Genomic DNA, 7,706 nt, shown 5'->3' on the forward strand with positions numbered 1-7,706 from the left:
TTATAGTTGGTGTTAACCTAGACTACCTGATTTATCTCATTAACTCGGATGGACTTTTATAAACCACAATGGAGCAAGTAAAGCAACCAGTCGACTGCCACATGGGATGTTAGAGTTACTTGTATCCAGAACAGTCTTATTGTAAATGGTCCAACTATCAGATCTGATGCTGGTTTTTTGAGATAGGGTTCTAACTTCAGTATATATTCCTATTCTAGATTTCAAGGAATAAAGACCAATCTCATAGTAGCTCTATCGTTATTTTCTATTGTTATTCTCTGAACGGAATCTATTTACATGCCTGTTCCTTATCCAGAAATATCACACACTCACTGTAAAACAAACAAAAGAACTATTAGTCAGAGTTACTTGTTGTAAAACTGTTGCATTTAGCTCGTTAACTAAAGAACAATCTTACTTCATCATTTTGTAAACTATTAGATTTACTTTCTAAATAAAGAACAATTTTACTTTAGCATTTTGTAAACTATTAGTATTTACTCTCTAAATAAAGAACAATTTTACTTTATCATTTTGTAAACTATTAGAATTACTCTCTAATCGAAGAACAATTTTTATTACCTTTATTACCTTTGAAACTATTAGATTTACTTTCTAGCCAAAGAACAATCTTAATTTATTACCTTTGAAACTATTAGATTTACTCTCTAACCGAAGAACAATCTTACTTTATTACCTTTGAAACTATTAGATTTACTTTCTAATCGAAGAACAATTTTTATTACCTTTATTACCTTTGAAACTATTAGATTTACGCTCTAACTAAAGGACAGTCTTAGTTAGTCAGTTAACAAATTAGAATTAATGATGCCCAAAATATACAAACATTGTAGTGTTAAGGAGTTGATGTAAAATATAAGCTCTACACTTAAATGACTAAAAGAAGAGTTGTTAGTTTGAAGTAATAAGACTGATCTACGCTTAATGTCCTAATCTGAATATTGATATAATCAATAAGGTAAGGCATTCTATAGTTGATATTTTACAATTACCAATGTAAGACCGTTTCATTATTAGAATTTATCCGCACGATGTCAAAGAACCATATTTTATGAACTGTAGAAACCTATAGTAGAATTATTGCACAAAGTTTAAAAGATTGTTTTTATTAATTTTGAACTTATTACGTTTGTTTTACTAAGTGTAGTTTTATAACTTTACTGGTAAAACCCCCGGTCCTAATTCACTAACTGTAAAACAGTTTTATTTCATTAAGTGTAAAAACTATCAGTACGAGTACACCGCAGTAACTACCGAACAATCTTATTTTATTACCTATAAAACCATAAGTCCAAGTACTCTATCCGTAACACAGCGTTATATTGGTAGTTGTAAAACTATCAGCTTTATAGTGCATCAACTATATAAGTCTTACTGGAACATAAAACTGTAAAACAGGCTTACATTGGTAATTGTAAAACTAGTCAGCCGTACAGCGTAGCAACTACAGAACAGCCTTACTAGAGTACAAACTGTAAAACAGTCTTACATTGATCACTGTAAGACTATCAGCTGTACAGTGCAGCAACTAAAGAACAGTCTAACGAGTGCACAAACTGTAAAACGGTCTTACATTGGTAATTGTAAAATATCAACTATAGAATGCCTTACCTTATTGATTATATCAATATTCAGATTAGGACATTAAGTGTAGATCAGTCTTATTACTTCAAACTAACAACTCTTCTTTTAGTCATTTAAGTGTAGAGCTTATATTTTACATCAACTCCTTAACACTACAATGTTTGTATATTTTGGGCATCATTACGTTTTTGTTTCATAAATGTTGTTACCTAAACGCTATCTTAATCTTCATTAAATCAATTGGGTAAAAACTTAAAACAATCCATAGCTATTACTTCTATATTTTTGTATACAAGGTTTCATTTTTAACTGTTTCTCATTAGTTAAATATATATGTATATATTAAATTACACACGGAAGTAACGGTTCACTGATCTGTACATTCGCTAAATTTCTATAAATTCTATTACATTTCTTGTTGTCTATATACGTCGTGAAAATTGCACCAACGTCACAATATTTCGACGGAGCCCGTTACTGAGGAATAATTTGCGGAATAACAACTTGAATTTCAGTTTAGCTTAGGCAAAACTAGAAAAATAACCAATCATCCAGAGCATTCTGTCAAGGAAAGTATGTAATCACGCAGAAAGTTGAGCGGATCTAGCGTCTTTAGCAGCAACTTTTTTCATCTTCAGTCTAGTAGAAATCTGATACTACAGTAAAATTGGCAGCACCATCCTAGCGTACTATATACGTATATAGAAAGCCATATATCTGTGATGTCAATGTACCAAACCAAATATATATATTTATACTAACTCGTAGTATAGGAGTTGACATAATGGAAGCACTACATCAAAGACCCACGCTTCTCCGTGTTCCCAGAACTACTGAAGATATGTATCATCATATGGTTCATAAATGTTTAAATACAACTATATATATCTGTATAAATATCCTGTGCAGATGACATATAACATCCAAATTAAGTTGATTTTTTTTAATGATGAGTCAGAGTGAGCGTACCAGAATTGCATCTTTAAACGTGTCATGACTTTTAAAATCAGGAAAAAAAAGAACGTCATACTCACAGGACAGAAAAATTAAACAAAGCACAAGGTACAGAGTAAAATGAATGAAATGTAACGTGGTGTTGACAATTTCACGCAGTTTCTTTGATGCATATTCCCTGGTTGCAGATATATTAACAAAATTAGGACCCATGCATAGATGGATATTCATTGTCTATCATAATTACCTTCTATTCACAAAACAGCAACAACTTTGCATGGGGTAACAGTAATATTAAAATAATACGTCAAATCTCCATTCCAAGATAAGGAACAGGAATGAAAAGTAAAACTTATTCCCAAAGTAGGGATCCCAGCTCCCATACGAGCCAAAATGATATACACAAGGTTGGTACAAAATAAGTCTGGGTATAATCATATAGAAGATACTCCATACATATAAGGTTCTACTAGAAAACCCCAAGTACATGTACTTGTCCTAGTAGTACACCTGTTCTAATAGGTTAACTCCATGTACATATATGGGTCATGGTGGATAACGTCAAGTAAATGTGAAAATTTGGACGTAGTTTGAAAGTTCATCATCAAGGTTGTAGATCGGTCTTATTCAACAAAATCTGCCTACAAGAAAATCTGTCACCAAAGTACACCAATATATATATATATAAACATATACACAGTTACAATTGCCTTACCATTTAGCCAAGCATGGTGAATTTTGAGTCAAATTCTTTTATTTTATGGGTATTCTATTCCTTGAACATAACCAAAAACAAAAGAAAAAATTATTATAACGACTATGCAACATTAACAACACATTTCCATTCCATAAGACCTTTAATTATGTAATAAATCTTACTCTACAAGACCTTCCATCATTTAACAAAAAGGCATAATGGGATAAAGTCTGTTAAATGATAAAAGGCTTAATGGGATAAAGTCTGTTAAATGATGAAAGATCTTATGTGGTAAAATTTGTCAAATGATAGAAAGCCTTATGTGGTAAAATTTGTTAAATGATAAAAGGCATAATGGGATAAAGTCTGTTAAATGATAAAAGGCTTAATGGGATAAAGTATGTTAAATGATAAAAGGCTTAATGTGATAAAGTCTGTTAAATGATGAAAGGTCTTATGTGGTAAAGTTTGTTAAATGATAAAAAGTCTTATGTGGTAAAGTCTGTTAAATGATGAAAGGTCTTATGTGGTAAAATTATCATTTAACAAATTTTACCACATAAGGCTTTCTATCATTTGACAAACTTTACCACATAAGATCTTTCATCATTTAACAGCTTTATCCCATTAAGCCTTTTATCATTTAACAGACTTTATCCCATTAGGCCTTTTATCATTTAAAATTTTTACTACATAAGGTTTTTCATCATTTAATAGACTTTACTCCATCAGGCCTTTAATAATATAACAAACTTTACATCATCAGATCTTTTATAATATACCAAACTTTAGTCTATCAGGCCTGTCATCGTTTAACAAGTTTTAGTCCACCAGACCTTTCATCATATAGCAAATGTTACTCCATCAAACCTTTCATCAGATAACAAATGTTACTCCATCATACCTTTCATCATATAACAAATTTTACCCTATTCGGCTTTTCATCGTATGTAGTGCGCATTCACTATATGTTACTATAAATGCTAGTCTAATGATGGTTGCTTAAACACCAGAATCCATAAACACTATATTCCTTGTTAACAATATCGTGGAATGTGTCTTGATAAGTATTGCAATATACATTAATTATTTACGCGCCCATACACCTAACTAATGTCAACGGACATTCTAGGTGGGTATGACTAGAGACTGAGCATGCTAAGCACTGACATATTGCTCCAAGAAAGAAACATACATAGAATTCCTTGTGTGCATACCTGAAACTAAGGGCTCGTCTTTTATATTTCAGCCATTTTAAGTATGAGTGGAATATTCGGTTTGAAGACAAATGCACATCGCCACATATATGTTCCATAACGACTTCCCCTTAGATGCTCTACCAATTATTCTGCATTGGAGAATAAAAATCCATGTGTTTTATTCATGTTTTTATAACTCCCTGGGTCGTTTTAGTTGTTATTCTTGGTTGATGTTGATCAAACAGCGGATAATGTTTTTGGCTCTTCTTGAGAAGATTACAATGAGCTAATATTGTTTCCAAAGCTGGACACTACACTGTACTCTGCTCATAAGTCACAAGCAGTTACTGAGTTATAAAAAATGCCACTTCTTTAATAAAATTCATAAACAGTAAAATTGTTTTCCTATTATCTTTAACTTCGATGAAAATTCACAGTCAATTCCACAAAGCGAGCATGATCATTATTAGTGGTGCTCCATCGATCTTGAATTAGTTTGAGTTATTACAATGAGTTTTTGTTGCCACTTTTCCCATTTAGTTATTATATTCATGGGTTTGGCCATTAAAAACTCGACTGAAAAGACTACCAGACCTCCTTCCACAACATAGTAACCTACACAGATCCCTGAATATATAGTTGAAGGTTATTAGATATTCACGACTGTTTAAGTTTATATGTTTATACTGACAACCACAGGCGATATAATTTCGTTTTGTAATTACATGTATTAAACTAAATTTTGATTTTGTTTACAGTTTCGCAAGTAGTGTGATGACACTAAAAATGTATCGCTTTTGGGAAGAGTATGTAACAGCCCTTTCAGACGCAAAATACATTCAGTTTATAATATGTGTTCAGATCAGGGATTTAGAACTAAGATAGGGGTATACCTTGTAGTTAATGCTATTTGAAAACAAAATAAAACAGATCAAACTGTGGCACCAGAACCACCCAGAAAGAGGTATGAAACATTTCGTACTATAGAGTAGTAAGCAAAGTGTGACGTCTTTTAACAGGTGAAAATCAGCGAACACAAATGTCAGTGTAAAAAAGCTGTCCAACAATACGAAAGACAGCCAAGAAGGATTTCCGTATGAAAACGAGGCCGATATAGTTTAAGTTCACCAAAATATAGCTTCTAGTCATAACTCACATTTAATCCTCTGTAGTTCATGACCGCATTGTACAGACGGCGCCTTCATAACGTCGTCACTTATAAATTCATAAGAAAATATAAAACTAAACTATAGGACTTGAGGCCTCAGTGGGTGGATATTACATACGCGTGTAGTTAAGCATGGGTGAAATTTTTGTTCTTGGTTTTAGTTAGCACTTACATTTATTTACCAATTTGCACAATTCTTAAGCGGTAGCAACATTGAGTATACGTGAAACCATGAGCTGATTCGAAGACCAAAACTACCAAGATGGAATGTAGAATGGGAAAAAATAATTCAAGTGTCAAGAAAGGACATCATATCGAGGTTATAGAAAGGCAAGTGGCGGCGTATTAGAATTAAACCAGAGAGCATCAAGGAAAGCTTGGACTCTGTAGACTTGACAAAGTATACTTTCATGTAGTATAGATTTGATGTTATTTTGTGCTTCTACCGAAACTGATCGGTCTTTTTTAACAATACTAGAGTAGGGAAGGACGAAAAGTCTACATGGTACAAGGTTTCAAAATGCTACACATGAAATGTGTAAAACAAATTACACAAAGTAAAATATAAAATATATAATTTACTGTTAGTTACTTAAGAACCTCAAAGGTCGACTGAGACAAGTACATGGACAACGTATTTATGAATAAGATAACGAAGTTTCTCAAAGAGAAAGCGAACTTTGTACTTATGTTTATGGATCTCTAGTTGTTTCAACAGGGTTTTCAGTCAGTTCATTCTAGCACACAATCGATGAGCCTGTATATACAAAGACACTGTAATGTATATATCGGGTTTTTGTTGTCAAAATACGATGATCCAAACCGAACACGTACCACAAACTTTATGTGTTGAATTAATCAAGAACATGCAGACAATGCCAAAGAGCTTGCCCATTTTTGTTTTATCTTCCTTTCATCTAGTAATGGAAAAAAGCTTGATGGGAGAAGTTTCCCTAGTTTTCATCGAAGCCTGCTTGAAATCAACACCCCCGAAGTCCGTATCCAATCTGAAATAATTCGTCTTTCAAGATTCTGGTTTCGAAGAGATTACTGCTAGCAAAATAGGTATGAAGAAAACTGAACTCATACAGAATACATTTTTGCAATTGTAATGATAATTACTAACTGCTGAAGAGTATGATATAAAACGTGCAACACTTAATCAGTGTTAGAATAATAAAAAAAAACAGCACTTGTTTACGAAATATCTACTTACGAAAGTCAGCATGTCTAAGCTGAATGATTTATCCATCATAAATATCACAAGCGCTGACTATGATACTCCAAAGAGGGTTGAGTACGTTATATTAAAATGATTTTAGAGCCTCACCACATCGTTATAGTCTATGTCGCCACGTCTGATTATTCTCTATCTGACGACCACGTATCACAACAGAAGACTTACAGCTTTCACTAGCTCCGTCATAAGACTTTCATGCCTACAGCATAATATTCCTCCTTGCTGGAATTCTCATAATCCATCTAGTTGCGAGTATGATGGTTTACGAACGCCAATTTAAATAATACGATCGCGCAAAAATCTACATGCGCTGGTCCGGCGATATGACCACTATATGTTCGTATGAAATAACATAGGTACTAGTTTCATTCTCCAGTTGCTCGATGTATCCAATGGTTGAAAGCGAGGTATGACTGGAAGACTTATCACGGTTATCATGTGACTTACTGATTTACATATTCACAAACTCATTTTGATATAACATACTCAATCCTGTAACCTTGAAGTTAATTCATAAATATTTGCGCGCCTTATCAGTATAGCCTGACAAGTAAGTTTCTTTTCCTTGGCCAAAGCCTTATCAGTATAGCCTGACAAGTAAGTTTCTTTTCTTGGCCAAAGCCTTATCAGTATAGCCTGACAAGTAATTTTCTTTTCTTGGCCAAAGCCTTATCAGTATAGCCTGACAAGTAAGTTTCTTTTCTTGGTCAAAGCCTTATCAGTATAGCCTGACATGCAAGTTTCTTTTCTTGGTCAAAGCCTTATCAGTATAGCCTGACATGCAAGTTTCTTTTCTTGGTCAAAGCCTTATCAGTATAGCCTGACATGCAAGTTTCTTTTCTT

The sequence above is a fragment of the Limulus polyphemus genome, unplaced genomic scaffold, assembly GCF_000517525.1.
Source record: "Limulus polyphemus unplaced genomic scaffold, Limulus_polyphemus-2.1.2 Scaffold231, whole genome shotgun sequence".
In the NCBI taxonomy this organism is placed as follows: Eukaryota; Metazoa; Arthropoda; class Merostomata; order Xiphosura; family Limulidae; genus Limulus; species Limulus polyphemus.